Source organism: Euprymna scolopes, chromosome 15 (genome assembly GCF_053919585.1).
Source record: "Euprymna scolopes isolate OS-2025 chromosome 15, ASM5391958v1, whole genome shotgun sequence".
Lineage (NCBI taxonomy): Eukaryota > Metazoa > Mollusca > Cephalopoda > Sepiida > Sepiolidae > Euprymna > Euprymna scolopes.
In genome coordinates this window covers 32,163,593-32,189,188 of record NC_136496.1, presented here as the reverse complement: position 1 = coordinate 32,189,188, position 25,596 = coordinate 32,163,593, and the positions used below count along the sequence as shown (strand labels likewise).

Here is a 25,596-nt window from a genome sequence, read left to right as displayed (position 1 = left end):
GCGGCCTTGGCAACAGATTTGATGTACGTGTTCCATTTAAGATCAGGAGTAATGGTCAAGCCCAGAAGCTTGTCAAAACTTGAGGCCTCCTGAAGACGAGAGCCATTCATTTCAATTGATGCCAAATGTGGATAAGAATGTTGATGATGTAAAGAGAGAAGCTTGGTTTTAGATGCATTAAAAGTAACTAGCCACTCCTTTCCCCATTGTACTACGTGCTCAAGATCAGAGGAGAGAGAATTGGAGAGAACTTGGTCGTTTACTGTCTTAGATGTGCTACCATAAATGGTAGTGTCGTCAGCATAAATGTCTACAAATGATGTAAGGATGTGATTTGGAAGATCATTAATGTAGATCAGGAAAAGAGTTGGGCCCAGGATGGACCCCTGAGGGACACCGGCATTAATACTGTGAGCTTTTGATTTTTGCCCCTCAACTACTACTCTTATGAACCTATCAGAAAGAAATGATTTAATAATTGAGAAGACATTTCCAGCTATACCATAGCTAGCGATCTTATGAAGTAAACCTTTATGCCACACCCTATCAAAGGCCTTGGATATGTCAGGAGCAATTGCCCTAGAAAGATTGCCATCGTCAAGAGATTCGCTAATCCTATGCGATATAACTGTAAGCACATCTGCTGTAGATCTAGCAGTACGGAAACCATATTGAGTGTCACTAAGAAGGTTGCTTTTGTTGAGATGGTTGATTACTTCTGTATTTAACACAGATTCTAGCAACTTACTCATGACGCACAGGAGACTTATTGGCCTGTACTGAGAGGGGGATGAACGATCACCTGAATTCTTAAATACAGGACATACTGATGAGATTTTCCAGGGAGATGGGAAACTATTCTCCTTAAGACAACGTTTAAACAGTTTTGTAAGTATGGGCGCGAGTTCAGGTTGAAGTTTTTTGAGTACTATAATTGGAATACCGTCAGGGCCAGTTGCTTTACTGGAATCAAGGTTTTTGATTAGCTTGGCAACATCACATACAGATATACGTATATCACATAGCGTGTTTTCTGATACAGGAGGAAATATTGGGGGTTGGCGGCCTTGGTCGCAAAGGGTAGAATTAGCTGCAAAGTTCTTGACAAAGAGTTTGGCTTTGTCTGATGCTGACGAGATTACCTCAGGTCCATTGATAATAGTTGGGATGGAGCACACGCTTCTGTTCAGGATTCTGTTTGCTATTTGCCAAAACTGGTGGGAACCAAGCCGCTGCTCAGCTACTTTGGACTTAACAGATTGAGCATACAACTCTCTTGCGTTCCTTATTACTTTCTTACAATGGTTGCTGGCAGACCTGAAAACGGCTTTAGTTTCCATACATCTATTACGTTTGAAGCAGTGGAAAAAGTGATTTCTGTGCGCAATGGCAGCAGCACATTCTGGAGAGAACCATGGCTGGCTGTTAGGTTTTTGCTGAAACTTTTTAGAGGGTATGAAATGGTCAATACCTACAATCAACCATTCAGTTAGGTCTAATACTATAGAGGACACATCCTTTTTAAACATGGAATGCAGAGGTAGATCAGATATAAATGTACGGAAGCTATCCCAGTCAGCCTTAGTGTATCGATATACTGTACGATGAAGTGGTACGTCTGGGGACTTATTACATTTCATTTTTATCTTAATTGATACAACAGAGTGGTCGGAAGATCCAAGAGGCGACAGAACAGAAACTGAACATAGTTCAGGGCAAGTTGTGAGAAAAAGGTCTAGTAGGCTCGCATACTGGCCGTCATTATCGGGCACACGGGTAGGTTCCTGAACAATCTGAGTGAGGTCATAGGCAATGGAGAAATCATGACAGAACCTCCCCTCATCATCGGTCTTGTTTGAGTGGGTCAACCATTCGACGTTGTGAACATTGAATTCTCCACATACGTGAATGTTAGCTGAAGGATAAGTAGAAAGGACTTGGTCAATTTTCTCAGATATGCTTTGAAAGATAGTAACTCCGCTGTTGTGGGGGCGATAGAGAGTAAATATAAATGCAGTAGTGTGAGATAAAGCAACCCGGAAGCACATATAAGGTAAGTTAGGATCTTCCCTGGAGATGTCCCTCCCACATGGAAAGCTATCTTTAATATAGGCACATATTCCATGCCCATGGCGATCTTGGGGGTCAGATTTAGAAGTTAAGTTAGAGTATCCTGTAATTGCAAACTCTTATAGGGAAATAGCCTGTCCAATGCCAGTTTCACTTAAAAATAAAAGGTCTGGTTTAGTCTCCTGTAATTGGGTTTCAACCTCTGGAAGGTTAGAACGAAGACCCCTGATGTTGGAGAAGGAGACATGGTAGTAGAGGTCTACGTTGGAAGTTGGAGAACCGGGTTTAATCGTGTATTTTTTCTTGAAACTTATCATGATGAAATTTTGGAATTTACTCATCTGACAGTCGTCAGATTTACTTAGAGCAGGACAGAGAGGGGAAACTAAGAGAGAAAAAGAAACGAAGAATTTTTTTGTAGCTAATGATAAGGTAAAGCCGTAACAATTACCCACTAGTATGGCATCGAGAGGCCCCACCAGAAGCTACTGCATGGTCCAGATTCCATTCACCAAATAGCAATACAGCAGCCTCAGTACTTTGCACCTGCTGATAGGACAGCCTCCTTAGTGGTTAATCCAAGGTTTGGGTCCCTGACTATCAGGCGGATAACGTCAGCCCAGACAAAACGTTTACCTCCAGCACCCTTACTAGTGACATGGCTACAAGGATAGACATAGAAACAGAAAATTTCCACCAACTCTGCCAACTGTTCGCACAAAATACTGCCAACCTAGAAAACAGCTTTTTCTTCTCCCTTTGTCAGAAAGATCACTCATTAAAAAATGAGGACTGAGGGACAAATAAGAAGAAGCGAGAGTAACAGGAGCTTCCTATAACGCATCCACAATGCGTTTTCTACTCTCCATTAAAAAAAAACTATTAAGTATTGTACTTAATAAAAGTCCAACAGACGTGTTTAAGGGAACGTATGGTGATAGATTCCCCTCTCACGAACTAAAAATGAGTACAATTAGGTAATCTATTTTTGCAATCAACTCGGTAGATAAATAGACATTTATGGACGAGAAAAAAAGCTATCATTTAATACAACAGAAATACATAAATTAAATACTGAAATAAAATGTGGTTATTAATATTTGAATCTAAAAATAAAAAGTGCGAATTAGTATAGAAATCACTTATCTCAAAAACACTTCCGTCTCCAAACTGCAAACTAGTGAAGAATTTAACTTTTAATAGCGTTCAGAAGATTTTTTTTTAATTAACCGTTAAAAGAAAAGCGTGATTTTATTCTGAACTTTAACTAGTCACGTTTTAAGCAACTTACGATATAAAAGAAAAGCGGATGGGGGGGTCTTCCGAAGTTAGTTGGTGACGTTATAAGTAATTGCGAGATAAGATGGAAGCCAGAAATTAGGGGTGAGTGACTGAAAATGATAATATAATGGATTGATTATCAGAGAGGCGGTAGCACTCTCTATATAGGGATGGCCCGTACACGCCTATATACGCCTACAAAACAAAACTATCCAAATCTCAACTAAAATCAACTTATAAGTTTCAAAAAGCACATATTCTTACAGAGAAGCGTCTTACGAATTCAGCGAGTGTCAGAACGTAGGTTAAAATTTCAAAAGAGAGCAAAAAAAGGGTACAAAAATGGCCAATTGTTCTTCTTTCTTCTTTCTTTTTCTTTCTTCTTTCTTTTGAGACGATGTATCTCGGTGTACGAACGGTCTCTGAAAACAGTTCAAGCATCAATCGACTGCTCTTTACACGGAGAAGTGCAGTGACCCATCGCTTTTTAGCTAACTCCATAATTAAATAAGATTACTTGTAAATCTACGAGAGTTGTCTTGCTATAAGATTAAGTGTTATATGTTTACATTTAATAAAAAATGCCAAAGTCAGCACGTAGTAAAAAAGCTCAGAGAAATATAGACTATGAAAAAAACAAGCTAAGGTATTATCTGAGCAAAAAGAATACTATCAGAAAAATGCTGAAATAATAAAAATTAAGTATCATGCAAATCCTGAGGCAAAGAAGGCTGCCTCATGTGCTGACTCAAAAGCACGGTATAACAGGGATCCCGGGGGAAAAAAATTGCCTCACGTGCTCTTTATAACAAAGAACAAGAAAAAAAGAAGGCTGCCTCACGTGCTGACTCAAAAGCACGGTATAACAGGGATCCCAAGGGAAAAAAACTGCCTCATGCACAAGCCATTATAAATATAAATATCAAAAACTGCCAAATCTTTGCCAAAACGCCAAAGAATGAACCAAGAAAAATTTAATAGTGAAGGTATGAACATTTTAGAACTTTATAATACTCTAACTGTTTTATCAGAGAGGCGGTAGCACTCTCTATGTAATATAGAACCGATGGAGGACCAAGAGGCAACTCCTAAGGCCCAAAACCCAAAGACCTAAAACCCAGCAGGAAGCGACCTGCTACTAATGGAGGCGGCAATGAGCCGCCTCCTAAAAAAGACAATACTATCATGAATGTAAGTTTAAAAATAAGACTGTAAGTAAAAATACTAATTAACAAGAATAAAAAAGCATTGGAAATGCAAAATGATATAGGGATGGTATGCCAAAAAGTATACAAACAAGATAGCTATGAATGGCTAGGCACATGGAAATAGAATTGCATCCAAAGTATAGCCCTATAGCTTTTTTACAACCGTAATGATGGCACGGAATGAAGATTGGAGAAAAGCTACAGGGCTATACTTTGGATGCAATTCTATTTCCATGTGCCTAGCCATTCATAGCTATCTTGTTTGTATACTTTTTGGCATACCATCCCTATATCCTTTTGCATTTCCAATGCTTTTTTATTCTTGTACAATATTTAAGATCAACTTGGTAGATAAACATTTATGGACGAGAAAAGAAAAAAAAGCTAGCATTTAATACAACAGAAATACATAAATTAAATACTGAAATAAAATGTGGTTATTAATATTTGAATCTAAAAATAAAAAGTGCGAATTAGTATAGAAATCACTTATCTCAAAAACACTTCCGTCTCCAAACTGCAAACTAGTGAAGAATTTAACTTTTAATAGCGTTCAGAAGATTTTTTTTTAATTAACCGTTAAAAGAAAAGCGTGATTTTATTCTGAACTTTAAGTAGTCACGTTTTAAGAAACTTACGATATAAAAGAAAAGCGGATGGGGAGGTTCTTCCGAAGTTAGTTGGTGACGTTATAAGTAATTGCGAGATAAGATGGAAGCCAGAAATTAGGGGTGGGGGACTGAAAATGATAATATAATGGATTGATTATACAATATTTAAGATCAACTTGGTAGATAAACATTTATGGACGAGAAAAGAAAAAAGCTATCATTCAATACAACAGAAATACATAAATTAAATACTGAAATAAAATGTGGTTATTAATATTTGAATCTAAAAATAAAAAGTGCGAATTAGTATAGAAATCACTTATCTCAAAAACACTTCCGTTTCAGTCGCAACTCTTTTTTTCCAGTGCTGGAACATTATTTACCGAAAGTCAACGTCACTCAAAGATATTACGTGCAGCAAAATAATAGCACTCAAATTGTTTTTCCACAATATGGAAGAACTGCCGGGCCGTTTTACCCGGTGTCTTTTCAAAATAGACAGTTCATCAGGTTAACAACACTAGTGGAAACCCCTGGAGCAATATCGCCCTTTGTCTGGTGGATTATTGCATGCGGGATCCCAGATGAGGTTTATTGACCTTTAATTACTTGTAGCGTAGTCTACCCACGCAAATAATCAATTGTTTTATTAAATTCTCGCGATTAATACATGATAAAATGGCGATAAAACGTTTTTCTAGCAGGTCGAAAGAAAACATTTTCTCCTGAACAATGAATCCACCAAGTAGAAGCTATTGAAACCATCTACAACATATTTGCTATTGAGTCTCCTCAGAATCACACCGGAACTTCGATGTTCGAGAATGAAAACAAAATCACCGAGTCGTTCAAGAGGAAAAATACTAATATACCGCCCGGGGTTATCAGCTTGTGAGGAACGGGGTGTTATTGCTGAACTAATCTATGTTACCTTCTAATAAACTATTCCAAGTTCAATAAACATAGGAAGACTAAGCCGTAAGGTGCAAGACGACACTGGGCGTGCCATTGAAGTGTGATGTCTGCACAGATGCTGAACTCAAATCTTCAGTCAATGAAGGGGGAAACCCTTCTACACTAAGGCAAGTTTTTTTTCAGAATCCCCTTTTCAGTGAAGCTGTTTATCTCCTACATTAAACCGACCCCGTTTCACATTTTGTTTCGTGGGAAACAAATAAATAAATAGTCGATATCCGGTGGACTAACTCAAGTCGTTCATCGGCAACGACAAACAACCCACCTATTGTATACTTTGTAATACGTGTTGCTATTTTATTTTAGCGCTCTGTTTTTCTTTGCAATCCTTAACAGGGTTATAACAGAATCTTTTATTTATGTTTTTATGATAAAATTCCTTTTCCACGTTATCTTTATTTTTATCCCCCAATACTTATGATTTTGCACTAAATTTTACCAATATTTGCCTAATAAACATAATTTAACCGGATTTAATTTTTTTTATTGTGACCATGTGTAAAATAATATTTTTAAGTACTGCGGATTACTTTCAATTTTCAGTCTTTTTATCCATATTAAAATGATGTTTATGAAAAGAATAAATTATTGAAGGATATTCCAATTTTCCTTATCTGCTCAGAGTTACATCATTATTTAATATGAAATATTGTAACAATATGTAGGTCGGTTTTCCCTCCAAATATTTCATTTTAGTCATTTTATTATAATGCGTTTCTTTTTGTTGACATGGAAAAATCATGATAAAATTTCCTCTTCTGATTAGGCTTCGAAATACCTGGCATAAAAGTTTTCATAAAGCACTATTATATTGCCTTGTTTCCAATACTCTGCTTGAAAAAATACTTCTTCATAATAGCTGGAGAAGCGACAAAGGTAACAGTATTCTAACGACTCCACGTCGTCAATCCGAGAATCTGGTCGAAAGACAAGAACGACACTCATTGCGAAGACAAAGAGAGGGTCACACCAAAATGGCAACTCAAATCTAAGAGAAGAACCATTTTCATTGCAATGGCAAAATCACCGGAAATCACGGCAAAATAAAAGCTGTAATATCTTATTGTGGTGTAGCTGAAGTTTTTGTATCCGCTAGAAAATCTAATCAGCGTACCTTGTATTTAAAAATTCAGGTGATCGGTCATCTCCCTCTCAGTACAGGCTAATAAGACTTCTGTGCGTCATGAGAAAGTTGCAGGAATCTGTGTTAAATAGAGAAGTAATAAACCATCTCAGCAAAAATAACCTTTATCAACGACTATTTAGACAAAGACAGAACTAACCAGATTCCCTTCAAAATGAATCCATCACTTAGCATAAAGAAAGGTATGATCATGCGTACTATGTGGTTGCAAGACGAAATCAGTCACAGGAAGAAGGACAATTGTGTTTGAATGTTGATAGAAACTTTATTACAACACGAAATTCAAAATGCTCACGTTTCTTCATTACTATATAACAATAATGACTCGTATAATTAGGCTGCAATAGAGTAAATGTCTGGTGCAAAAAAATTACAACGAGAATAACAAAGATTTTCCTGTGGAAATGAAAAAGTTACACTACATCAACTTCCATCCCATCAGATTTTACATGATCCGTTTATTGGACAAGTTACCTTAAGCAAAAACATTTTATCAAGGATTAGGGAGTATAACACTCTCTTTGCCATGACCAGATTTGGTCAAAAAAATTAATCTGCCGAGAGTTGGAATCAATTTGTAAGGATTAAAGATTAAACCTATCATCAACTTGGATCACTGCTGAATCCTGAAGATGAAAAAGCAAGATGTATCCAAGTATTCTCCCCAAAAATCAATTGAAAGCGTGAGAATTGCATCAACGATTGCCCGCTGGATTTAAAGCGCAACGCCTTAACCACTCCATTCGTTTTTTACATAAAATATTTCATGATTTTCTTATAATCTTTTCTAAAGTTTATAAAAAATATCCGATACGAACAGAATTCGAACCTATGCGGAAATTACCTATTGGATTTTAAGTTCAACGCCTAAACAACTGGACCACGGCAGCTTCCTTTCTTAGAAAAAAAATACTTTATAATCTTCTCCAAAGTTTATAAAAATATCCGCTACGAACAGGATTCGAACCTGTGCGGTCACTACCCATTGGATTTTGTGTCTAACGTCTTAACTACACAGACATCTCAGGTTCCTCTCTTTTTTTCAAACAAAAATTATTTGATGATTCTTTTATAATCTTTTTCCAAAGTTTATAAAAATTATACCGTACGAGAAGGAGTTATACCTGTGCGTGCATTGCCCATTAGATTCCAAGTCCAATCTTTTACCTACTCGGCAATCGCAACTTCTTTTCCGACATACAAAACATATTTGATGATTCATTCATAATCTTTTTCAAAGTTTATAAAAATTACTGTTTAAACGTTGTTTTAAGGAGAATTCTTTCCTATCAGCCTGGAAAATCTCATCAGTGTGCCCTGTATTTAAAAATTCAGGTGATCGGTCATCTCCCTCTCAGTACAGGTTTTCTGTGCGTCTTGAGTAAGTTGCAGGAATCGGTGTCAAATAGAGAAGTAATAAACCATCTCAGCAAAAGTAACCTTCTTAGTGACACAAAATATGGTGTCTGTTCTGCTAGATCTACAGCAGATATGCTTACTGTTATATCTCATAGGATTAGCGAATCTCTCCACGGAGATAACCTTTCGAGGGCAATTGCTCTTGACATACCAAAGGCCTTTGATAGGGTATGGCATAAAGGTTTACTTCATAAAATCTCCAGCTATGTTATAGCTGGAAATGTCTTGTCAACTATTAAATCATTTCTCTCTGCTAGGTTCATAAGAGTAGTAGTTGATGGGCAGAAATCAGAAGCTTACGGTATTAATGCTGGAGTCCATCCTGGACCCAACTCTCTTCCTGATCTACATTAATCATTTTTCAAATCACATCCTTACATCATTCGTAAACTTTTATGCCGATTACACTACAATCTATGGTAGCACATCTAAGACCGTAAACGACCAAGTTCTCTTTGATTCACTGTCTTGTTTTGAACACGTGGTAGAATGAGGAAAAAGTGGCTGTTTACTTTTAATGCATCTAATACAAAACTGTTCTTTTTACATCATAAACACTCTGATTCCCCTCTAGCATCAACTGAAATTAACGGTTCTCGTCTTGGGGAGGCCTAATATTTTTACAAGCTTCTGGGCTTCACCTGTCGCATGATAAGAGCTGTCCCCTTTTCATGTAATTACAAAAAAAGAGGGGATTAGTTAAATGTAAAAATGAAATAGAATAGACGAAATTCGAACCTCGTAATTTAGGTTTAGAAATAGATTGCGAGAGAGAATTAGAAAATGGAATGTAAAAACAAACTATTGTTTAGCTTAGAGATAAAATAGTTTTAAGAAAAGGAATGTGCATTTGTCAATTCTGTTATGAAATTGAATGAGAAATTAAACTATAGGATAATTTAATAAACCTGTCTTTAACATATTGGAAATATAGGTTACTGGAAATATAGGTTAAAATTCCTTTTGTAAACAAAGGAAAATGTATTGGACACGCATTTCCAGAACACGTGAAAGAAGACCCATGTTTTAAAATGTGTATGACGTCATGGAAAATGGGAAGTTCTCGATATAGTTAGAAACTTGAGAGTTAAGCAGAGAGAACCTGAGGACGAGAGACGACAGTCTGGAGTCCAGAGATGGACAGTCGAACGTCTGGAAGCGAGACGGTCACCTTTGAAACATAGAATGCAAAACTTTGAATTCCTGACTAAGAAAACCACCGACCGGTCGAAGAAGAAATAAACCCATCATGTGTTTTTATAAACGTCATCTTTGTGTTGTAATTCTACCAAAAGGTAAAGTGAAATTGTCATTATATGTCTTATATATCCTGCGTTTTAAAATGTCTTCACATACACAATGTCTCTATATTTCATATCTACAATGTGAACACTAAGACTGTCTCAACACTGTCTCCTCACTCAAAGAGCTTCTACACTTCTAAGTATGAACATTCTATATATATGAATCTCTTCATAACACGAACATAGAACGCAATATCTCTCTTAATAAGACTAAGACTCACTTTTAATAAGACTTCCTAACAACGAACAATAACAAGAATAACAATAATAATAATAATAATAATAATGAACCTATATAACACACCTTCTAATGGTTGAAATCGCCCTAAACTCTAGGGCTAAAACTGAAGAGCCATTGCTCAAAACAACAAGATATTATAAAAAGGCTGACTGGGAACCCATCAGGAACCTCATCAGAGACGCCCCATGGCTAAATATATTTTCACTTCCTGCTGAACAGTGCGAAAATGAGACCACTGAATGGTTCAAAACGGCAATTAAAAACACATGTTTCCCACGCGGAAATTTTATAGCAAGCTCCACTCTCCCCAATGGTTTACTTCTACTTGTGCAGCTGCCATTTCGCAAAGGCAGCATACGTACCACAGAATTAACCGACATAAGTCCAGTTCAAACAGGCAGAAGTATATAGAAGCCAGAAGTAACTGTAACAAAGAAATAGCGACAGCTAAGAGAGAATTTACTGAAACCACTTAAAAACGCATCGAAGCACAGAAATTAAGAACCCGCGACTTCTGGAAAATCTACAGCAGTGTAGTAAATTATCGGCAATCAACAATTACCCCACTATCCAACAATCATGAGGTTGTTTGCTCTGCAACTGAGAAGGCTAATATGCTTGCCAGTCGGTTTACCTCCAACTCCACACTGGACCCTGCCAACCACCCCCTCCCTGACTTTCCTTTGCGGCCACAATATACAATCAGAAAATCACCCCTTTTCAGGTGCATGCTATCATAAAAAGTCTTGACACTGCAAAAGCATGTGGACCTGATCTCATCCCAGCTGTGCGATTAAAAAAGTGCTCCGCCGCAGTAGCTCCAGTTCTCTCCAAACTTTACAACAAATGCCTTAATAAATCTTGCTTTCCTTCCTGCTGGAAAACTGCTTCTGTGGTAGCAGTTTTCAAGAATTCTGGCGAAAGAACTGACCCAGTAAATTATCGGCCGATTAGCCTCCTCCCATTTTTCGCCAAAATATTTGTCCATAATTAACCAAGCTTTAGTCCATCACCTTACAGATGTTAAACTTCTGCCCAACCAACAATACGGATTTAGGCAAGCCCGTTTCACAGCAGACATCCTAACTTTAATCTCTGATCGTATTCATTGGACAAAACAGGGGAGGGTAGAGCGGTAGGTATATATATATATATATATATATATATATATATATATATATATATATATATATATATATATATATATAAGGCTTTTAATAGGGGATGGCATGACGCTCTTCTTAGGAAAATCAGATCATACGGTATCACTGGAAGAATACTTAACATAATTAAATCCTTCTTAGATAAGAGAAAAATCCAGGTTGTCCTCGACGGTCGTACATCTAAACATCTATGATATAAATGCAGGAGTACCTCAGGGGTCTATGCTTGGACCTCTATTATTCCTAATATTCATAAATGACCACCCTGACAAAATCTTCAGTTTCCTCTCTGACATACAAAAAACTTACATGATTCTGAAGAAAATTACCCGCTACGAAAATGATTAAAACCTGTGCGGGCGTTGCAATTGAAGTCCAACGCTTTAACCACTCGGCCATCGCAGCTTCCACCTTAGCACACCAAAAACTTACATGATTATTTCTCGACCAAGACACACAAAATATTACGTGATTCTTTAATTACCTTCTACAAAGTGTATAAAAAAAAATTATCAGCTACGAACAGGATCTGAAACTGTGCGGGCATTGCCCATTGGATTTCAAGACCAACACCTTAACCACTCCCCCACCTCCGCTTCTCCCACAACCACAAAAAAATGGCATGCGTGTATTGTCCAATAGATTTCAAGCCAATGCATAAACCACTCGGCCATCGAAGCTCCTCCACTAAAATACAAAAAAAATTATATTAATCTTTTATTATTTTCTACCAAGGTTATGAAAAATGATCCGCTTCGAACAACTGCGGGGATTGCCCACTGGAATCCAACGCCTTAACCACTCGGCCATCGCAGTTTCTCCGCGTAAATACGAAACGGATTACATGACTGTTTTATTATCTTCTACAAAGTTTATGAAAAACAATTCGCTATGAACAGGATTCGAACCCGGGTGGGTATTGCACATTAGATTCCAAGTCCAACGCCTTAACAACTCGGTCATAGCAGCTACTCAAATTAACTACAAGACAATTTACATGAGTGTTTTTTATCTTCCACAAAGTTTATAAAAAATGATCAGCCACGAACAGAATTCGAACCAACGCCTTAACAGCTCGGCCAGCGCGATTATAAAAAATGATGTGCTACTAACAGGATTCGAAACTGTGCCGTTATTGCTCATCGGCGGATTCCATATCCAAAGCAGCTGCTCCGTTTACATACAAAAAAAATTACATGGTTTTATTATCTTATACAAATTTTATAATTGGATTTCAAGCCAAACGCCTTAACGCCTCGGTCATCTCAGCTACACCAATTAACTACAATACAATTTACATGATTATTTTATATCTTCTACAAAGTTCATAAAAATAATCCGCCAAAAACTTAATTCGAACCTGTGCGGCACTTGCCCATTGGATTTCGAGTCCAACGCCATAACCACTCGGCCATTGCAGCTTCTTCTCGTAAAGACAAGAAATATTATATCATTGTGTTATTATCCTCTCCAAAGTTTATAAAAAATGATCCGCTACGAACAGGATTCAAACCTGTTCGGGCATTGCCTATTGAATTTCAAGTCCAACGCCTACAGCACTTGGTCATCGCAGCTTCTCCTCTTAACAGAGAAAATATTACATCATTGTGTTATTATTCTCCACAAAGCTTATAAAAAAATGATCCGCTGCAAACAGGATTCGAACCTCTGAAAATATTACATGATTGTTTCCTTATCTTTTACACAATTTATAAAAAAAAGATTCGCGATGAACTGGTGTCGTACCTGTGCCTGTATTGCCCATTGAATTGAAACTCCAATGCATTAACAACTCGGCCATTGCAGTTACCACACTGACGTACAAAAATAAATCACACGATTCCAACCAAAGGAAAAACGGGCATCGCATCGGATTTCAACCGAAACGTTTTAACAAGTCGGCCATCGCAGTCTTCTCTCTTACACACCAATAAATTAGATGATCATTTTATACTCTTTTATAAAATCTATAAAAAATGATCTGTTATGAACAGGATTCGAACCTGCGCGGGCTCTGCCTATATCAGTTCCAACGCCTTAACGACTCGGCAATTGCAGCTTCTTCGCCTAAACACAAGAAAATACATTACTGTTTTATTATCTTCAACAAAGTTTATAAAAAATGATCCCCTACGAATAGAATTCGAATCTGTTCGGGTATTTCATATTGTATTTCAAGTCCAACGTCTAAACCACTTCAACATCGAAGCTTCTCCGCCTACATATAAAACAAATTACATGATGTTCTATTATCTACTACAAAGTTTATGAAAAATGATCTGCTAGCAGGAGAAGTCGAACCTGTGCGGGTATTGCCAATTGAATTAAAAGTCCGACAACTTAACCACTCGACCATCGAAGATCTCCTCTTAGTCACAGAAAAAATTACATGATAGTTTTATTATTTTCTACGAAGGTTATAAAAAATGATCCACTACGAACAGGATTCGAACCTGTGCTGGCCTTGCCCATTGAATATCAAGTCCAACGTCTTAATCACTCAGCCATCGCAGCTTTTCTCCGTAAACGCAGAAAATATTACATCATTGTGCTACTATCCTTTACAAAGTTTATACAAAATGATCCCCTACGAACAGGATTCGAACCTGTGCGAGTATTGCCCATTGGATTTTAAGCCAAACGCCTTACCACGTCGGACATTATTCTCTTAAATCCAGAAAATTTTACATTATTGTTTTATCGTCTTTTAAAAAGTGTATAAAAAACAAGATTCGAACCTGTGCGTGCATTACCCATGGGATTTAAAGTTCAACGCCTAAACAACTACGGCCATCGCAGCCTCTCCTCTCGAACAAAGAAAATTTTACATGACTGTTTTATTATCTTCAACAAAGTGTATAACAAATAATCCGCTACGAACAGGACACGAACCTTCACCAATCAGCGATCGGAGCTTCTCGTCTAAAATGTAGAAAATATTACATGACTGATTTATTATCTACGAGAAAGTTTATAAAAACTGATCGGCTATGAACCTGTGCGGTCAATGCCTTTTGGATTTCGAGTCCTCAAAAATACAGAATATTACATAATTGTTTCATAATTTTCTACAAAGATTATAAAAAATAATCCGCTACGAACAGGATTCGACGCTGTGCGGGTATTGCCCATAGGATTTCGAGCCCAACACATAAAAACAATCGGCTATCGCATCTGTTCCTCTATTTATTATGTTCTACAAAGTTTATAAAAAATAATCCGCTACGAACAGGATGCGAGCTTGTGCGGCCATTGCCAATGGGATTCCGAGTCCAACGCCTTAACAAATCGGCCATCGCAGCTTCTCCTCTAAAATGCAGAAAATATTACATGTTTGTTTTATTATCTTCTTCGTATCGTCTCTCTTTAACACAGAAAATATTACATCATTGTGTTATTATTCTCTACAGGGTTTATAAAAAGCGATCCGTTACGAACACGATTCGAACATTTACAAGCAATGCCAATTGACTTCCGGTTCCAACGCCTTAATCACTCGACCATCGCAGCTCCCCTCTTAAAAAAAATAAAATATGACAGGATCTCTACAAAGTTAATAAAAATGATCCGCAACGAACCTGCGCATTGCCCATTAGATTTTCAGGTCAACGCCTTAACCACTCGGCCATCGCAGGTTATCCTCCCAAACACAGAAACTATTACATCATTGTGGTATCATCTACACAGTTTATAAAAAATGATCCGCTACGAACAGGATTCGCACCTGTGCTGGTATTGCCCATTGGATTTTTAGTCCAACGCCTTAACCACTGGCCCTCGCGGCTTCTCGTCTTAAAAATAATAAAATATTATATCATTTTGTTATTATCCTGTACAAAATTTATAAAAAATGTTGCGCTACGAACACTATTTGAAACTGGCCGAGCATGACCCATTAAATTTCAAGTCCACCGCCTTAACGAATCGGCCATCGCAGCTTAACCTGTCAAACACAGACTAACATAGATCATTGTGTATTATCCTCTACAAAGTTTTTAAAAAATGATCGACACGAACAGGATACGAAACTGCGCACACATTTCCCCTTTTATGTAAAATCCAACGCCTTAAGCACTCGGCCATCACATTTGCTCCTCTTAAATACAGAAAATATTACGGTATTGTTTTATTATCTTCTACAAAGTTTATTAAAAATGACACGTTACGAACAGGAGTCGAACCTGCACGGGCGCTGTACATCGGATTTCAAGTCTAACGCCTTAATCAATCATTTCCCTTGCATTTCCAGTCAAACGCCTCAATTATTCTGCAATCCTAGCTTCTCCTCAGGAGCACAACAAAATATTACATGATTGATTTTTTATCTTCTACAAACTTTGTAAAAAATTATCAGCTCTGAATATGATTCGAACCTGTGCTGAATTGCCCATAGGATTTCAAGTCTAACGCATGAACAACTCGTCCATCGCAGTATCCCCTCTTATACATAGAACATGATTTTTTATTATATTCTATAAGGTTTTAAAACGATTATCAGCTCTGAATAGGATTCGAACCTTTGCGGGAATTGCCCATTCGATTACAAGTCCAATTCCTAAATCACTCGGCCATCGCTGATTGTTCTCTTAAACACAGTAAATATTACATGATTGTTTTATTAAGAATGCACTGCCACAAACAGAATTCGAACCCGTGCAGGCGTTGCACATCTGATTGTAAGTGCAACGCCTTATCCACTCGGCCATCGCAGCTCTCCTCTTAAACAAGAGAAAATATTACACGATTGCTGTATTATTTTTTACAAAGTATATAAAAAAAATGAAAATGAACAGGATTCGACTATGTGGGGTAATTTCCCATTGGATATCAACCCGACGCCTTAATCATTCGGCCCTGCAAATAACAGAAAATATTACAGGATTGTTTTATTATCTTCTACAAAGTGTAAAAACAATGATCCCTTGCAAATAGGATTCGAACCTGTGCGGGTACTGCGCATTGGATTTCAAGTCCAACGCCTTAACCACTGCGCCATCGCAGCTTCTCCAAATCGCAGAAAATATTACGTCATTGTTTTATTATCTTCTACAATGTGTATAAAAATCATCCGCTACGATCAGGATTCGAACCTGCGCGGGCATTGCCCATTGGATTTCAAGTCCAACGCCTTCACAACTCAGCCATCGCAGCTTCTCGTCAACGACACAGAAAATAATACGTGACTCTTTTATTACCTTCTACACAGTGTATAAAAAATAATCCGCTATTAACAGGATTCTAACCTGTTCGGGCATTGCCCATTGGATTTCAAGTACAACGCCTAAACCACTCGGCCATCGCAGCTTCTCGCGAAAGACATAGAAAATAATACGTGATTCTTTTATTACCTTCTACAAAGTGTATAAAAAATCATCCGCTACGAACAGGATTCGAACCTGTGCGGGCATTGCCCATTGGATTTCAAGTCCAACGCCTTAACTACTCGGCCATCGCAGCTTCTCGTCAAAGACACAGAAAATAATACGTTATTCCTTTTATACCTTCAAAAAGTGTATAAAATATCATCCGATACGAACAGGATTCGAACCTGTGAGGGCATTGCCCATTGGATTTAAAGTCCAACGCCTTAACCACTCGGCCATCGCAGCTTTTCGTCAAAAACACAGAAAATAATACGTTATTCTTTTATTACCTACAAAAACTTTATAAAAAATCCTCCGCTACGAACAGGATTCGAACTTGTGCGGGCATTGCCCATTGGATTTCAAGTCCAACGCCTTAACAACTCGGCCATCACAGCTTCTCGTGAAAGACACAGAAAATAATACGTTATCCTTTTATTACCTTCAAAAAGTGTATAAAAAAATCATCCGCTACGAACAGGATTCGAACCTGTGCGGGCATTGCCATTGGATTTCAAGCCCAACGCCTTAACCACTCAGACATCATAGCTTCTCGTGAAAGGCACAGAAAATAATACGTTATTCTTTTATTACCTTCTGAAAAGTGTTAAAAATAATCCGCTACGAACATGATTCGAACCTGTGCGGGTATTGCCCATTGGATTTCAAGTCAAACGCCTTAACCACTCGGCTCTCGCAGCTTCTAGTGAAAGAAACAGACAATAATACGTGATTCTTTTATTACCTTCTACAAAGTGTATAAAAAATACTCCGCTAAAAAGAGGATTCGAACCTGTTCGGGCAGTGCCGATAGGATTTCAAGTTCAACGCCTTAACATCTCGGCCAGCGCAGCTTCTCGTGAAAGACACAGAAAATATTACGTGATTCTTTTATTACCTTCTACAAAGTGTATAAAAAATAATCCGCTACGAACATGATTCGAACCTGTGCGGGCATTGCTCATTGGATTTCAAGTCCAACACCACTCGGCCTTCGCAACTTCTCGTGAAAGACACAGAAAATATTACGTGATTCTTTTATTACCTTCTACAAAGTGTATAAAAAATCATCCGCTAGTAACAGGATTCAAACCTGTGCGGGCATTGCCCATTGAGTTTCAAGTCCAATGGGTTAACATCTCGGCCATCGCAGCTTCTCGCGAAAGACATAGACAATAATACGTGATTCTTTTATTACCTTCTACAAAGTGTATAAACAATACTCCGCTAAGAACAGGATTCGAACCTGTGCGGGTATTAGCCATTGGATTCCAAGTCCAACGCCTTAACCACTCGGCCATCGCAGCTTCTCGTCAATGACACAGAAAATAATACGTTAATCTATTATTACCTTCAAAAACTGTATAACAAATCATGCGCTACGAACAGGATTCGAACCTGTGCGGGCATTGCCAATTGGATTTCAAGTCCAACGCATTAACCACTCGGCCATCGAGGCTTCTCGTACCTGACACAGAAAATAATACGTTAATCTATTATTACCTTCAAAAAGTGTATAATAAATCAACCGCTTCGAACAGGATTCGAACCTGTGCGGGCATTGCCCATTGGATTTCAAGTCCAAAGCCTTAACCATTCGGCCATCGCAGCATCTCGTACATGACACAACAAATAAAACGTGATTCTTGTATTACCTTCAAAAAGTGTATAAAAAATCATCCGTAACGAACAAGATTCGAACCTGGGCGGGCATTGCCCATTGGATTTCAAGTCCAACGTCTTAACCACTCGGCCATCGCAGCTTCTCGTCAAATACGCATAAAATATTACGTGATTCTTTTATTACCTTCTACAAAGTGTATAAAAAATCATCCGCTACGAACAGGATTCGAACCTGTGCGGGCATTGCCCATTGGATTTCAAGTCCAACGCCTTAACAACTCGGCCATCGCAGCTTCTTGTCGAAGGCAAAAAACATACTACGTGATTCTTTTATTACCTTCTACAAAGTGTATAAAAAATCATCCGCTACGAACAGGATTCGAACCTGTGCGGGCATTGCCCATTGGATTTCAAGTTCAACGCCTTAACCACTCGGCCATCGCAGCTTCTTGTTGAAGGAAAAGAAAATATTACGTGATTCTTTTATTACCTTCTACAAAGTGTATAAAAAATCATCCGCTACGATCAGGATTCGAACCTGTGCGGGCATTTCCCATTGGATTTCAAGTCCAACGCCTTAACCACTCGGCCATCGCTGCTTCTTGTTGAAGGAAAAGAAAATATTACGTGATTCTTTTATTACCTTCTACAAAGTGTATAAAAAATCATCCGCTACGAACAGGATTCGAACCTGTGCGGGCATTGCCCATAGGATTTCAAGTCCAACGCCTTAACCACTAAGCCATCGCAGCTTCTTGTCGAAGGCAAAGAACATATTACGTTATTCTTTTAGTACGTTCTACAAAGTGTATAAAAAATCATCCGCTACGAACAGGATTCGAACCTGTGCGGGCATTGCCCATTGGATTTCAAGTCCAACGCCTTAACCACTCGGCCATCGCAGCTTCTCGTCAATGACACAGAAAATTATACGTTAATCTAGTATTACCTTCAAAAACTGTATAACAAATCATCCGCTACGAACAGGATTCGAACCTGTGCGGGCATTGCCCATTGGATTTATAGTCCAACGCATTAACCACTCGGCCATCGAGGCTTCTCGTCACTGACACAGCAAATAATACGTTAATCTATTATTACCTTCCAAAAGTGTGTAAAAAATCAACCGCTTCGAACATGATTCGAACCTGTGCGGCCATTGCCCACTGGATTTCAAGACCAGAGCCTTAACCATTCGGTCATCGCAGCATCTCGTCAATGACACAAAAAATAAAACGTGATTCTTGTATTACCTTCAAAAAGTGTATAAAAAATCATCCGTAACGAACAGGATTCGAACCTGGGCGGGCATTGCCCATTGGATTTCAAGTCCAACGCCTAACAACTCGGCCATCGCAGCTTATCGTCAAATACGCATAAAATATTACGTGATTCTTTTATTACCTTCTACAAAGTGTATAAAAAAATAATCCGCTACGAACAGGATTCGACCCCGTGCGGGCATTGCCCATTGGATTTCAAGTCCAACGCCTTAACCACTCGGCCATCGCAGCTTCTTGTCGAATGCAAAGAAAATATTACGTGATTCTTTTATTACCTTCTACAAAGTGTATAAAAAATCATCCGCTACGAACAGGATTCAAACCTGTGCGGGCATCGCCCATTGGATTTCAAGACCAACGCCTTAACCACTCGGCCATCGCAGCTTCTTGTCGAAGGCAAAGAAAATATTACGTGATTCTTTTATTACCTTCTACAAAGTGTATAAAAAATCATCCGCTACGAACAGGATTCCAACCTGTGCGGGCATTGCCCATTGGATTTCAAGTCCAACGTCTTAACCACTCGGCCATCGCAGCTTCTTGTCGAAGACAAAGAAAATATTACGTGATTCTTTTATTACCTTCTACAAAGTGTATAAAAAATCATCCGCTACGAACAGGATTCGAACCTGTGCGGGCATTGCCCATTGGATTTCAAGTCCAACGCCTTAACCACTCGGCCATCGCAGCTTCTTGTCGAAGACAAAGAAAATATTACGTGATTCTTTTATTACCTTCTACAAAGTGTATAAAAAATCATCCGCTACGAACAGGATTCCAACCTGTGCGGGCATTGCCCATTGGATTTCAAGTCCAACGCCTTAACCACTCGGCCATCGCAGCTTCTTGTCGAAGACAAAGAAAATATTACGTGATTCTTTTATTACCTTCTACAAAATGTATAAAAAATCATCCGCTACGAACAGGATTCCAACCTGTGCGGGCATTGCCCATTGGATTTCAAGTCCAACGCCTTAACCACTCGGCCATCGCAGCTTCTTGTCGAAGACAAAGAAAATATTACGTGATTCTTTTATTACCTTCTACAAAGTGTATAAAAAATCATCCGCTACGAACAGGATTCCAACCTGTGCGGGCATTGCCCATTGGATTTCAAGTCCAACGCCTTAACCACTCGGCCATCGCAGCTTCTTGTCGAAGACAAACAAAACATTACGTGATTCTTTTATTACCTTCTACAAAGTGTATAAAAAATAATCCGCTACGAACAGGATTCCAACCTGTGCGGGCATTGCCAATTGGATTTCAAGTCCAACGCCTTAACCACTCGGCCATCGCAGCTTCTTGTCGAAGACAAAGAAAATATTACGTGATTCTTTTATTACCTTCTACAAAGTGTATAAAAAATCATCCGCTACGAACAGGATTCCAACCTGTGCGGGCATTGCCCATTGGATTTCAAGTCCAACGCCTTAACCACTCGGCCATCGCAGCTTCTTGTCGAAGACAAACACAACATTACGTGATTCTTTTATTACCTTCTACAAAGTGTATAAAAAATCATCCGCTACGAACAGGATTCCAACCTGTGCGGGCATTGCCCATTGGATTTCAAGTCCAACGCCTTAACCACTCGGCCATCGCAGCTTCTTGTCGAAGACAAACAAAACATTACGTGATTCTTTTATTACCTTCTACAAAGTGTATAAAAAATCATCCGCTACGAACAGGATTCCAACCTGTGCGGGCATTGCCCATTGGATTTCAAGTCCAACGCCTTAACCACTCGGCCATCGCAGCTTCTTGTCGAAGACAAACAAAACATTACGTGATTCTTTTATTACCTTCTACAAAGTGTATAAAAAATCATCCGCTACGAACAGGATTCCAACCTGTGCGGGCATTGCCCATTGGATTTCAAGTCCAACGCCTTAACCACTCGGCCATCGCAGCTTCTTGTCGAAGACAAAGAAAATATTATGTGATTCTTTTATTACCTTCTACAAAGTGTATAAAAAATCATCCGCTACGAACAGGATTCGAACCTGTGCGGGCATTGCCCATTGGATTTCAAGTCCAACGCCTTAACCACTCGGCCATCGCAGCTTCTTGTCGAAGACAAAGAAAATATTACGTGATTCTTTTATTACCTTCTACAAAGTGTATAAAAAATCATCCGCTACGAACAGGATTCCAACCTGTGCGGGCATTGCCCATTGGATTTCAAGTCCAACGCCTTAACCACTCGGCCATCGCAGCTTCTTGTCGAAGACAAACAAAACATTACGTGATTCTTTTATTACCTTCTACAAAGTGTATAAAAAATCATCCGCTACGAACAGGATTCCAACCTGTGCGGGCATTGCCCATTGGATTTCAAGTCCAACGCCTTAACCACTCGGCCATCGCAGCTTCTTGTCGAAGACAAACAAAACATTACGTGATTCTTTTATTACCTTCTACAAAGTGTATAAAAAATCATCCGCTACGAACAGGATTCCAACCTGTGCGGGCATTGCCCATTGGATTTCAAGTCCAACGCCTTAACCACTCGGCCATCGCAGCTTCTTGTCGAAGACAAAGAAAATATTACGTGATTCTTTTATTACCTTCTACAAAGTGTATAAAAAATCATCCGCTACGAACAGGATTCCAACCTGTGCGGGCATTGCCCATTGGATTTCAAGTCCAACGCCTTAACCACTCGGCCATCGCAGCTTCTCGTCAAATACGCATAAAATATTACGTGATTCTTTTATTACCTTCTACAAAGTGTATAAAAAATCATCCGCTACGAACAGGATTCGAACCTGTGCGGGCATTGTCCATTGGATTTCAAGTCCAACGCCTTAACCACTCGGCCATCGCAGCTTCTTGTCGAAGGCAAAGAACATATTACGTGATTCTTTTATTACCTTCTACAAAGTGTATAAAAAATCATCCGCTACGAACAGGATTCGAACCTGTGCGGGCATTGCCCATTTGATTTCAAGTCATACGCCTTAACCACTCGGCCATCGCAGCTTCTTGTCGAAGGCAAAGAACATATTACGTGATTCTTTTATTACCTTCTACAAAGTGTATAAAAAATCATCCGCTACGAACAGGATTCGAACCTGTGCGGGCATTGCCCATTTGATTTCAAGTCCAACGCCTTAACCACTCAGCCATCGCAGCTTCTTGTCGAATGCAAAGAACATATTACGTGATTCTTTTATTACCTTCTACAAAGTGTATAAAAAATCATCCGCTACGAACAGGATTCGAACCTGTGCGGGCATTGCCCATTGGATTTCAAGTCCAACGCCTTAACCACTCGGCCACCGCTCCTTCTTGTCGAAGGCAAAGAAAATATTACGTTATTCTTTTATTACCTTCTACAAAGTGTATAAAAAATCATCCGCTACGAACAGGATTCGAACCTGTGCGGGCATTGCCCATTGGATTTCAAGTCCAACGCCTTAACCACTCGGCCATCGCAGCTTCTCGTCAAATACGCATAAAATATTACGTGATTCTTTTATTACCTTCTACAAAGTGTATAAAAAATCATCCGCTACGAACAGGATTCGAACCTGTGCGGGCATTGCCCATTGGATTTCAAGTCCAACGCCTTAACAACTCGGCCATCGCAGCTTCTTGTCGAAGGCAAAGAACATATTACGTGATTATTTTATTACCTTCTACAAAGTGTATAAAAAATCATCCGCTACGAACAGGATTCGTTCCTGTGCGGGCATTGCCCATTTGATTTCAAGTCCAACGCCTTAACCACTCAGCCATCGCAGCTTCTTGTCGAAGGCAAAGAACATATTACGTGATTCTTTTATTACCTTCTACAAAGTGTATAAAAAATCATCCGCTACGAACGGGATTCGAACCTGTGCGGGCATTGCCCATTGGATTTCAAGTCCAACGCCTTAACCACTCGGCCATCGCTCCTTCTTGCCGAAGGCAAAGAAAATATTACGTGATTCTTTTATTACCTTCTACAAAGTGTATAAAAAATCATCCGCTACGAACAGGATTCGAACCTGTGCGGGAATTGCCCATTGGATTTCAAGTCCAACGCCTTAACCACTCGGCCATCGCAGCTTCTCGTCAAATACGCATAAAATATTACGTGATTCTTTTATTACCTTCTACAAAGTGTATAAAAAATCATCCGCTACGAACAGGATTCGAACCTGTGCGGGCATTGCCCATTGGATTTCAAGTCCAACGCCTTAACCACTCGGCCATCGCAGCTTCTTGTCGAAGGCAAAGAACATATTACGTGATTCTTTTATTACCTTCTACAAAGTGTATACAAAATCATCCGCTACGAACAGGATTCCAACCTGTGCGGGCATTGCCCATTGGATTTCAAGTCCAACGCCTTAACCACTCGGCCATCGCAGCTTCTTGTTGAAGGAAAAGAAAATATTACGTGATTCTTTTATTACCTTCTACAAAGTGTATAAAAAATCATCCGCTACGAACAGGATTCGAACCTGTGCGGGCATTGCCCAGTGGATTTCAAGTCCAACGCCTTAACCACTCGGCCATCGCAGCTTCTTGTTGAAGGAAAAGAAAATATTACGTGATTCTTTTATTACCTTCTACAAAGTGTAAAAAATCATCCGCTACGAACAGGATTCGAACCTGTGCGGGCATTGCCCATTGGATTTCAAGTCCAACGCCTTAACCACTCGGCCATCGCAGCTTCTTGTTGAAGGAAAAGAAAATATTACGTGATTCTTTTATTACCTTCTACAAAGTGTATAAAAAATCATCCGCTACGAACAGGATTCCAACCTGTGCGGGCATTGCCCATTGGATTTCAAGTCCAACGCCTTAACCACTCGGCCATCGCAGCTTCTTGTTGAAGGAAAAGAAAATATTACGTGATTCTTTTATTACCTTCTACAAAGTGTATAAAAAATCATCCGCTACGAACAGGATTCCAACCTGTGCGGGCATTGCCCATTGGATTTCAAGTCCAACGCCTTAACCACTCGGCCATCGCAGCTTCTTGTTGAAGGAAAAGAAAATATTACGTGATTCTTTTATTACCTTCTACAAAGTGTATAAAAAATCATCCGCTACGAACAGGATTCGAACCTGTGCGGGCATTGCCCAGTGGATTTCAAGTCCAACGCCTTAACCACTCGGACATCGCAGCTTCTTGTTGAAGGAAAAGAAAATATTACGTGATTCTTTTATTACCTTCTACAAAGTGTAAAAAATCATCCGCTACGAACAGGATTCGAACCTGTGCGGGCATTGCCCATTGGATTTCAAGTCCAACGCCTTAACCACTCGGCCATCGCAGCTTCTTGTTGAAGGAAAAGAAAATATTACGTGATTCTTTTATTACCTTCTACAAAGTGTATAAAAAATCATCCGCTACGAACAGGATTCGAACCTGTGCGGGCATTGCCCATTGGATTTCAAGTCCAACGCCTTAACCACTAAGCCATCGCAGCTTCTTGTTGAAGGAAAAGAAAATATTACGTGATTCTTTTATTACCTTCTACAAAGTGTATAAAAAATCATCCGCTACGAACAGGATTCCAACCTGTGCGGGCATTGCCCATTGGATTTCAAGTCCAACGCCTTAACCACTCGGCCCTCGCAGCTTCTTGTTGAAGGAAAAGAAAATATTACGTGATTCTTTTATTACCTTCTACAAAGTGTATAAAAAATCATCCGCTACGAACAGGATTCGAACCTGTGCGGGCATTGCCCATTGGAATTCAAGTCCAACGCCTTAACCACTCGGCCATCGCAGCTTCTTGTTGAAGGAAAAGAAAATATTACGTGATTCTTTTATTACCTTCTACAAAGTGTATAAAAAATCATCCGCTACGAACAGGATTCGAATCTGTGCGGGCATTGCCCATTGGATTTCAAGTCCAACGCCTTAACAACTCGGCCATCGCAGCTTCTTGTTGAAGGAAAAGAAAAT

The 25,596-nt window shown here is 39.1% G+C and overlaps 54 non-coding genes across 54 annotated transcripts; all 54 read right to left on the bottom strand.

Annotated features, from left to right (window-relative positions):
- Positions 1-16,485: 16,485 nt before the first annotated feature.
- On the bottom strand, positions 16,486-16,567 carry Trnas-uga (transfer RNA serine (anticodon UGA)). The gene has a single exon. It is a non-coding gene; the product is annotated as a tRNA-Ser (tRNA).
- A 224-nt stretch (positions 16,568-16,791) lies between these two features.
- Positions 16,792-16,873, bottom strand: Trnas-uga (transfer RNA serine (anticodon UGA)). The gene has a single exon. It is a non-coding gene; the product is annotated as a tRNA-Ser (tRNA).
- Positions 16,874-17,095: 222 nt separating this feature from the next.
- Positions 17,096-17,177, bottom strand: Trnas-uga (transfer RNA serine (anticodon UGA)). Its single transcript has one exon. It is a non-coding gene; the product is annotated as a tRNA-Ser (tRNA).
- A 71-nt stretch (positions 17,178-17,248) lies between these two features.
- On the bottom strand, positions 17,249-17,329 carry Trnas-uga (transfer RNA serine (anticodon UGA)). Its single transcript has one exon. It is a non-coding gene; the product is annotated as a tRNA-Ser (tRNA).
- Positions 17,330-17,398: 69 nt separating this feature from the next.
- Trnas-uga (transfer RNA serine (anticodon UGA)) lies at positions 17,399-17,480 on the bottom strand. Its single transcript has one exon. It is a non-coding gene; the product is annotated as a tRNA-Ser (tRNA).
- Positions 17,481-18,004: 524 nt separating this feature from the next.
- On the bottom strand, positions 18,005-18,086 carry Trnap-ugg (transfer RNA proline (anticodon UGG)). Its single transcript has one exon. It is a non-coding gene; the product is annotated as a tRNA-Pro (tRNA).
- A 70-nt stretch (positions 18,087-18,156) lies between these two features.
- Positions 18,157-18,238, bottom strand: Trnas-uga (transfer RNA serine (anticodon UGA)). The gene has a single exon. It is a non-coding gene; the product is annotated as a tRNA-Ser (tRNA).
- A 70-nt stretch (positions 18,239-18,308) lies between these two features.
- On the bottom strand, positions 18,309-18,390 carry Trnas-uga (transfer RNA serine (anticodon UGA)). Its single transcript has one exon. It is a non-coding gene; the product is annotated as a tRNA-Ser (tRNA).
- A 70-nt stretch (positions 18,391-18,460) lies between these two features.
- On the bottom strand, positions 18,461-18,542 carry Trnas-uga (transfer RNA serine (anticodon UGA)). The gene has a single exon. It is a non-coding gene; the product is annotated as a tRNA-Ser (tRNA).
- Positions 18,543-18,613: 71 nt separating this feature from the next.
- Positions 18,614-18,695, bottom strand: Trnas-uga (transfer RNA serine (anticodon UGA)). Its single transcript has one exon. It is a non-coding gene; the product is annotated as a tRNA-Ser (tRNA).
- A 71-nt stretch (positions 18,696-18,766) lies between these two features.
- Positions 18,767-18,848, bottom strand: Trnas-uga (transfer RNA serine (anticodon UGA)). The gene has a single exon. It is a non-coding gene; the product is annotated as a tRNA-Ser (tRNA).
- A 71-nt stretch (positions 18,849-18,919) lies between these two features.
- Positions 18,920-19,001, bottom strand: Trnas-uga (transfer RNA serine (anticodon UGA)). The gene has a single exon. It is a non-coding gene; the product is annotated as a tRNA-Ser (tRNA).
- A 71-nt stretch (positions 19,002-19,072) lies between these two features.
- Trnas-uga (transfer RNA serine (anticodon UGA)) lies at positions 19,073-19,154 on the bottom strand. Its single transcript has one exon. It is a non-coding gene; the product is annotated as a tRNA-Ser (tRNA).
- A 71-nt stretch (positions 19,155-19,225) lies between these two features.
- On the bottom strand, positions 19,226-19,307 carry Trnas-uga (transfer RNA serine (anticodon UGA)). Its single transcript has one exon. It is a non-coding gene; the product is annotated as a tRNA-Ser (tRNA).
- A 70-nt stretch (positions 19,308-19,377) lies between these two features.
- On the bottom strand, positions 19,378-19,459 carry Trnay-aua (transfer RNA tyrosine (anticodon AUA)). Its single transcript has one exon. It is a non-coding gene; the product is annotated as a tRNA-Tyr (tRNA).
- A 222-nt stretch (positions 19,460-19,681) lies between these two features.
- Trnas-uga (transfer RNA serine (anticodon UGA)) lies at positions 19,682-19,762 on the bottom strand. The gene has a single exon. It is a non-coding gene; the product is annotated as a tRNA-Ser (tRNA).
- A 72-nt stretch (positions 19,763-19,834) lies between these two features.
- Trnas-uga (transfer RNA serine (anticodon UGA)) lies at positions 19,835-19,916 on the bottom strand. Its single transcript has one exon. It is a non-coding gene; the product is annotated as a tRNA-Ser (tRNA).
- Positions 19,917-19,987: 71 nt separating this feature from the next.
- Trnas-uga (transfer RNA serine (anticodon UGA)) lies at positions 19,988-20,069 on the bottom strand. The gene has a single exon. It is a non-coding gene; the product is annotated as a tRNA-Ser (tRNA).
- A 71-nt stretch (positions 20,070-20,140) lies between these two features.
- On the bottom strand, positions 20,141-20,222 carry Trnas-uga (transfer RNA serine (anticodon UGA)). The gene has a single exon. It is a non-coding gene; the product is annotated as a tRNA-Ser (tRNA).
- A 71-nt stretch (positions 20,223-20,293) lies between these two features.
- Positions 20,294-20,375, bottom strand: Trnas-uga (transfer RNA serine (anticodon UGA)). The gene has a single exon. It is a non-coding gene; the product is annotated as a tRNA-Ser (tRNA).
- Positions 20,376-20,446: 71 nt separating this feature from the next.
- On the bottom strand, positions 20,447-20,528 carry Trnas-uga (transfer RNA serine (anticodon UGA)). The gene has a single exon. It is a non-coding gene; the product is annotated as a tRNA-Ser (tRNA).
- Positions 20,529-20,599: 71 nt separating this feature from the next.
- Positions 20,600-20,681, bottom strand: Trnas-uga (transfer RNA serine (anticodon UGA)). The gene has a single exon. It is a non-coding gene; the product is annotated as a tRNA-Ser (tRNA).
- Positions 20,682-20,752: 71 nt separating this feature from the next.
- Positions 20,753-20,834, bottom strand: Trnas-uga (transfer RNA serine (anticodon UGA)). Its single transcript has one exon. It is a non-coding gene; the product is annotated as a tRNA-Ser (tRNA).
- Positions 20,835-20,905: 71 nt separating this feature from the next.
- On the bottom strand, positions 20,906-20,987 carry Trnas-uga (transfer RNA serine (anticodon UGA)). Its single transcript has one exon. It is a non-coding gene; the product is annotated as a tRNA-Ser (tRNA).
- A 71-nt stretch (positions 20,988-21,058) lies between these two features.
- On the bottom strand, positions 21,059-21,140 carry Trnas-uga (transfer RNA serine (anticodon UGA)). Its single transcript has one exon. It is a non-coding gene; the product is annotated as a tRNA-Ser (tRNA).
- Positions 21,141-21,211: 71 nt separating this feature from the next.
- Positions 21,212-21,293, bottom strand: Trnas-uga (transfer RNA serine (anticodon UGA)). The gene has a single exon. It is a non-coding gene; the product is annotated as a tRNA-Ser (tRNA).
- A 71-nt stretch (positions 21,294-21,364) lies between these two features.
- On the bottom strand, positions 21,365-21,446 carry Trnas-uga (transfer RNA serine (anticodon UGA)). Its single transcript has one exon. It is a non-coding gene; the product is annotated as a tRNA-Ser (tRNA).
- Positions 21,447-21,517: 71 nt separating this feature from the next.
- Positions 21,518-21,599, bottom strand: Trnas-uga (transfer RNA serine (anticodon UGA)). Its single transcript has one exon. It is a non-coding gene; the product is annotated as a tRNA-Ser (tRNA).
- A 71-nt stretch (positions 21,600-21,670) lies between these two features.
- Trnas-uga (transfer RNA serine (anticodon UGA)) lies at positions 21,671-21,752 on the bottom strand. Its single transcript has one exon. It is a non-coding gene; the product is annotated as a tRNA-Ser (tRNA).
- Positions 21,753-21,823: 71 nt separating this feature from the next.
- Positions 21,824-21,905, bottom strand: Trnas-uga (transfer RNA serine (anticodon UGA)). Its single transcript has one exon. It is a non-coding gene; the product is annotated as a tRNA-Ser (tRNA).
- A 71-nt stretch (positions 21,906-21,976) lies between these two features.
- Trnas-uga (transfer RNA serine (anticodon UGA)) lies at positions 21,977-22,058 on the bottom strand. The gene has a single exon. It is a non-coding gene; the product is annotated as a tRNA-Ser (tRNA).
- Positions 22,059-22,129: 71 nt separating this feature from the next.
- On the bottom strand, positions 22,130-22,211 carry Trnas-uga (transfer RNA serine (anticodon UGA)). The gene has a single exon. It is a non-coding gene; the product is annotated as a tRNA-Ser (tRNA).
- A 71-nt stretch (positions 22,212-22,282) lies between these two features.
- On the bottom strand, positions 22,283-22,364 carry Trnas-uga (transfer RNA serine (anticodon UGA)). The gene has a single exon. It is a non-coding gene; the product is annotated as a tRNA-Ser (tRNA).
- Positions 22,365-22,435: 71 nt separating this feature from the next.
- Trnas-uga (transfer RNA serine (anticodon UGA)) lies at positions 22,436-22,517 on the bottom strand. Its single transcript has one exon. It is a non-coding gene; the product is annotated as a tRNA-Ser (tRNA).
- A 71-nt stretch (positions 22,518-22,588) lies between these two features.
- Positions 22,589-22,670, bottom strand: Trnas-uga (transfer RNA serine (anticodon UGA)). The gene has a single exon. It is a non-coding gene; the product is annotated as a tRNA-Ser (tRNA).
- Positions 22,671-22,741: 71 nt separating this feature from the next.
- Trnas-uga (transfer RNA serine (anticodon UGA)) lies at positions 22,742-22,823 on the bottom strand. The gene has a single exon. It is a non-coding gene; the product is annotated as a tRNA-Ser (tRNA).
- A 71-nt stretch (positions 22,824-22,894) lies between these two features.
- Positions 22,895-22,975, bottom strand: Trnas-uga (transfer RNA serine (anticodon UGA)). Its single transcript has one exon. It is a non-coding gene; the product is annotated as a tRNA-Ser (tRNA).
- A 72-nt stretch (positions 22,976-23,047) lies between these two features.
- Trnas-uga (transfer RNA serine (anticodon UGA)) lies at positions 23,048-23,129 on the bottom strand. Its single transcript has one exon. It is a non-coding gene; the product is annotated as a tRNA-Ser (tRNA).
- Positions 23,130-23,200: 71 nt separating this feature from the next.
- Trnas-uga (transfer RNA serine (anticodon UGA)) lies at positions 23,201-23,282 on the bottom strand. Its single transcript has one exon. It is a non-coding gene; the product is annotated as a tRNA-Ser (tRNA).
- A 71-nt stretch (positions 23,283-23,353) lies between these two features.
- Trnas-uga (transfer RNA serine (anticodon UGA)) lies at positions 23,354-23,435 on the bottom strand. The gene has a single exon. It is a non-coding gene; the product is annotated as a tRNA-Ser (tRNA).
- Positions 23,436-23,506: 71 nt separating this feature from the next.
- On the bottom strand, positions 23,507-23,587 carry Trnas-uga (transfer RNA serine (anticodon UGA)). The gene has a single exon. It is a non-coding gene; the product is annotated as a tRNA-Ser (tRNA).
- A 72-nt stretch (positions 23,588-23,659) lies between these two features.
- Positions 23,660-23,741, bottom strand: Trnas-uga (transfer RNA serine (anticodon UGA)). Its single transcript has one exon. It is a non-coding gene; the product is annotated as a tRNA-Ser (tRNA).
- A 71-nt stretch (positions 23,742-23,812) lies between these two features.
- Trnas-uga (transfer RNA serine (anticodon UGA)) lies at positions 23,813-23,894 on the bottom strand. Its single transcript has one exon. It is a non-coding gene; the product is annotated as a tRNA-Ser (tRNA).
- Positions 23,895-23,965: 71 nt separating this feature from the next.
- Trnas-uga (transfer RNA serine (anticodon UGA)) lies at positions 23,966-24,047 on the bottom strand. Its single transcript has one exon. It is a non-coding gene; the product is annotated as a tRNA-Ser (tRNA).
- Positions 24,048-24,118: 71 nt separating this feature from the next.
- On the bottom strand, positions 24,119-24,200 carry Trnas-uga (transfer RNA serine (anticodon UGA)). The gene has a single exon. It is a non-coding gene; the product is annotated as a tRNA-Ser (tRNA).
- A 69-nt stretch (positions 24,201-24,269) lies between these two features.
- Trnas-uga (transfer RNA serine (anticodon UGA)) lies at positions 24,270-24,351 on the bottom strand. The gene has a single exon. It is a non-coding gene; the product is annotated as a tRNA-Ser (tRNA).
- A 71-nt stretch (positions 24,352-24,422) lies between these two features.
- On the bottom strand, positions 24,423-24,504 carry Trnas-uga (transfer RNA serine (anticodon UGA)). Its single transcript has one exon. It is a non-coding gene; the product is annotated as a tRNA-Ser (tRNA).
- Positions 24,505-24,575: 71 nt separating this feature from the next.
- Positions 24,576-24,657, bottom strand: Trnas-uga (transfer RNA serine (anticodon UGA)). The gene has a single exon. It is a non-coding gene; the product is annotated as a tRNA-Ser (tRNA).
- A 71-nt stretch (positions 24,658-24,728) lies between these two features.
- On the bottom strand, positions 24,729-24,810 carry Trnas-uga (transfer RNA serine (anticodon UGA)). Its single transcript has one exon. It is a non-coding gene; the product is annotated as a tRNA-Ser (tRNA).
- A 69-nt stretch (positions 24,811-24,879) lies between these two features.
- Trnas-uga (transfer RNA serine (anticodon UGA)) lies at positions 24,880-24,961 on the bottom strand. The gene has a single exon. It is a non-coding gene; the product is annotated as a tRNA-Ser (tRNA).
- A 71-nt stretch (positions 24,962-25,032) lies between these two features.
- On the bottom strand, positions 25,033-25,114 carry Trnas-uga (transfer RNA serine (anticodon UGA)). Its single transcript has one exon. It is a non-coding gene; the product is annotated as a tRNA-Ser (tRNA).
- Positions 25,115-25,185: 71 nt separating this feature from the next.
- On the bottom strand, positions 25,186-25,267 carry Trnas-uga (transfer RNA serine (anticodon UGA)). The gene has a single exon. It is a non-coding gene; the product is annotated as a tRNA-Ser (tRNA).
- Positions 25,268-25,338: 71 nt separating this feature from the next.
- Positions 25,339-25,420, bottom strand: Trnas-uga (transfer RNA serine (anticodon UGA)). The gene has a single exon. It is a non-coding gene; the product is annotated as a tRNA-Ser (tRNA).
- A 71-nt stretch (positions 25,421-25,491) lies between these two features.
- On the bottom strand, positions 25,492-25,573 carry Trnas-uga (transfer RNA serine (anticodon UGA)). The gene has a single exon. It is a non-coding gene; the product is annotated as a tRNA-Ser (tRNA).
- Between the last annotated feature and the right edge of the window lie 23 nt (positions 25,574-25,596).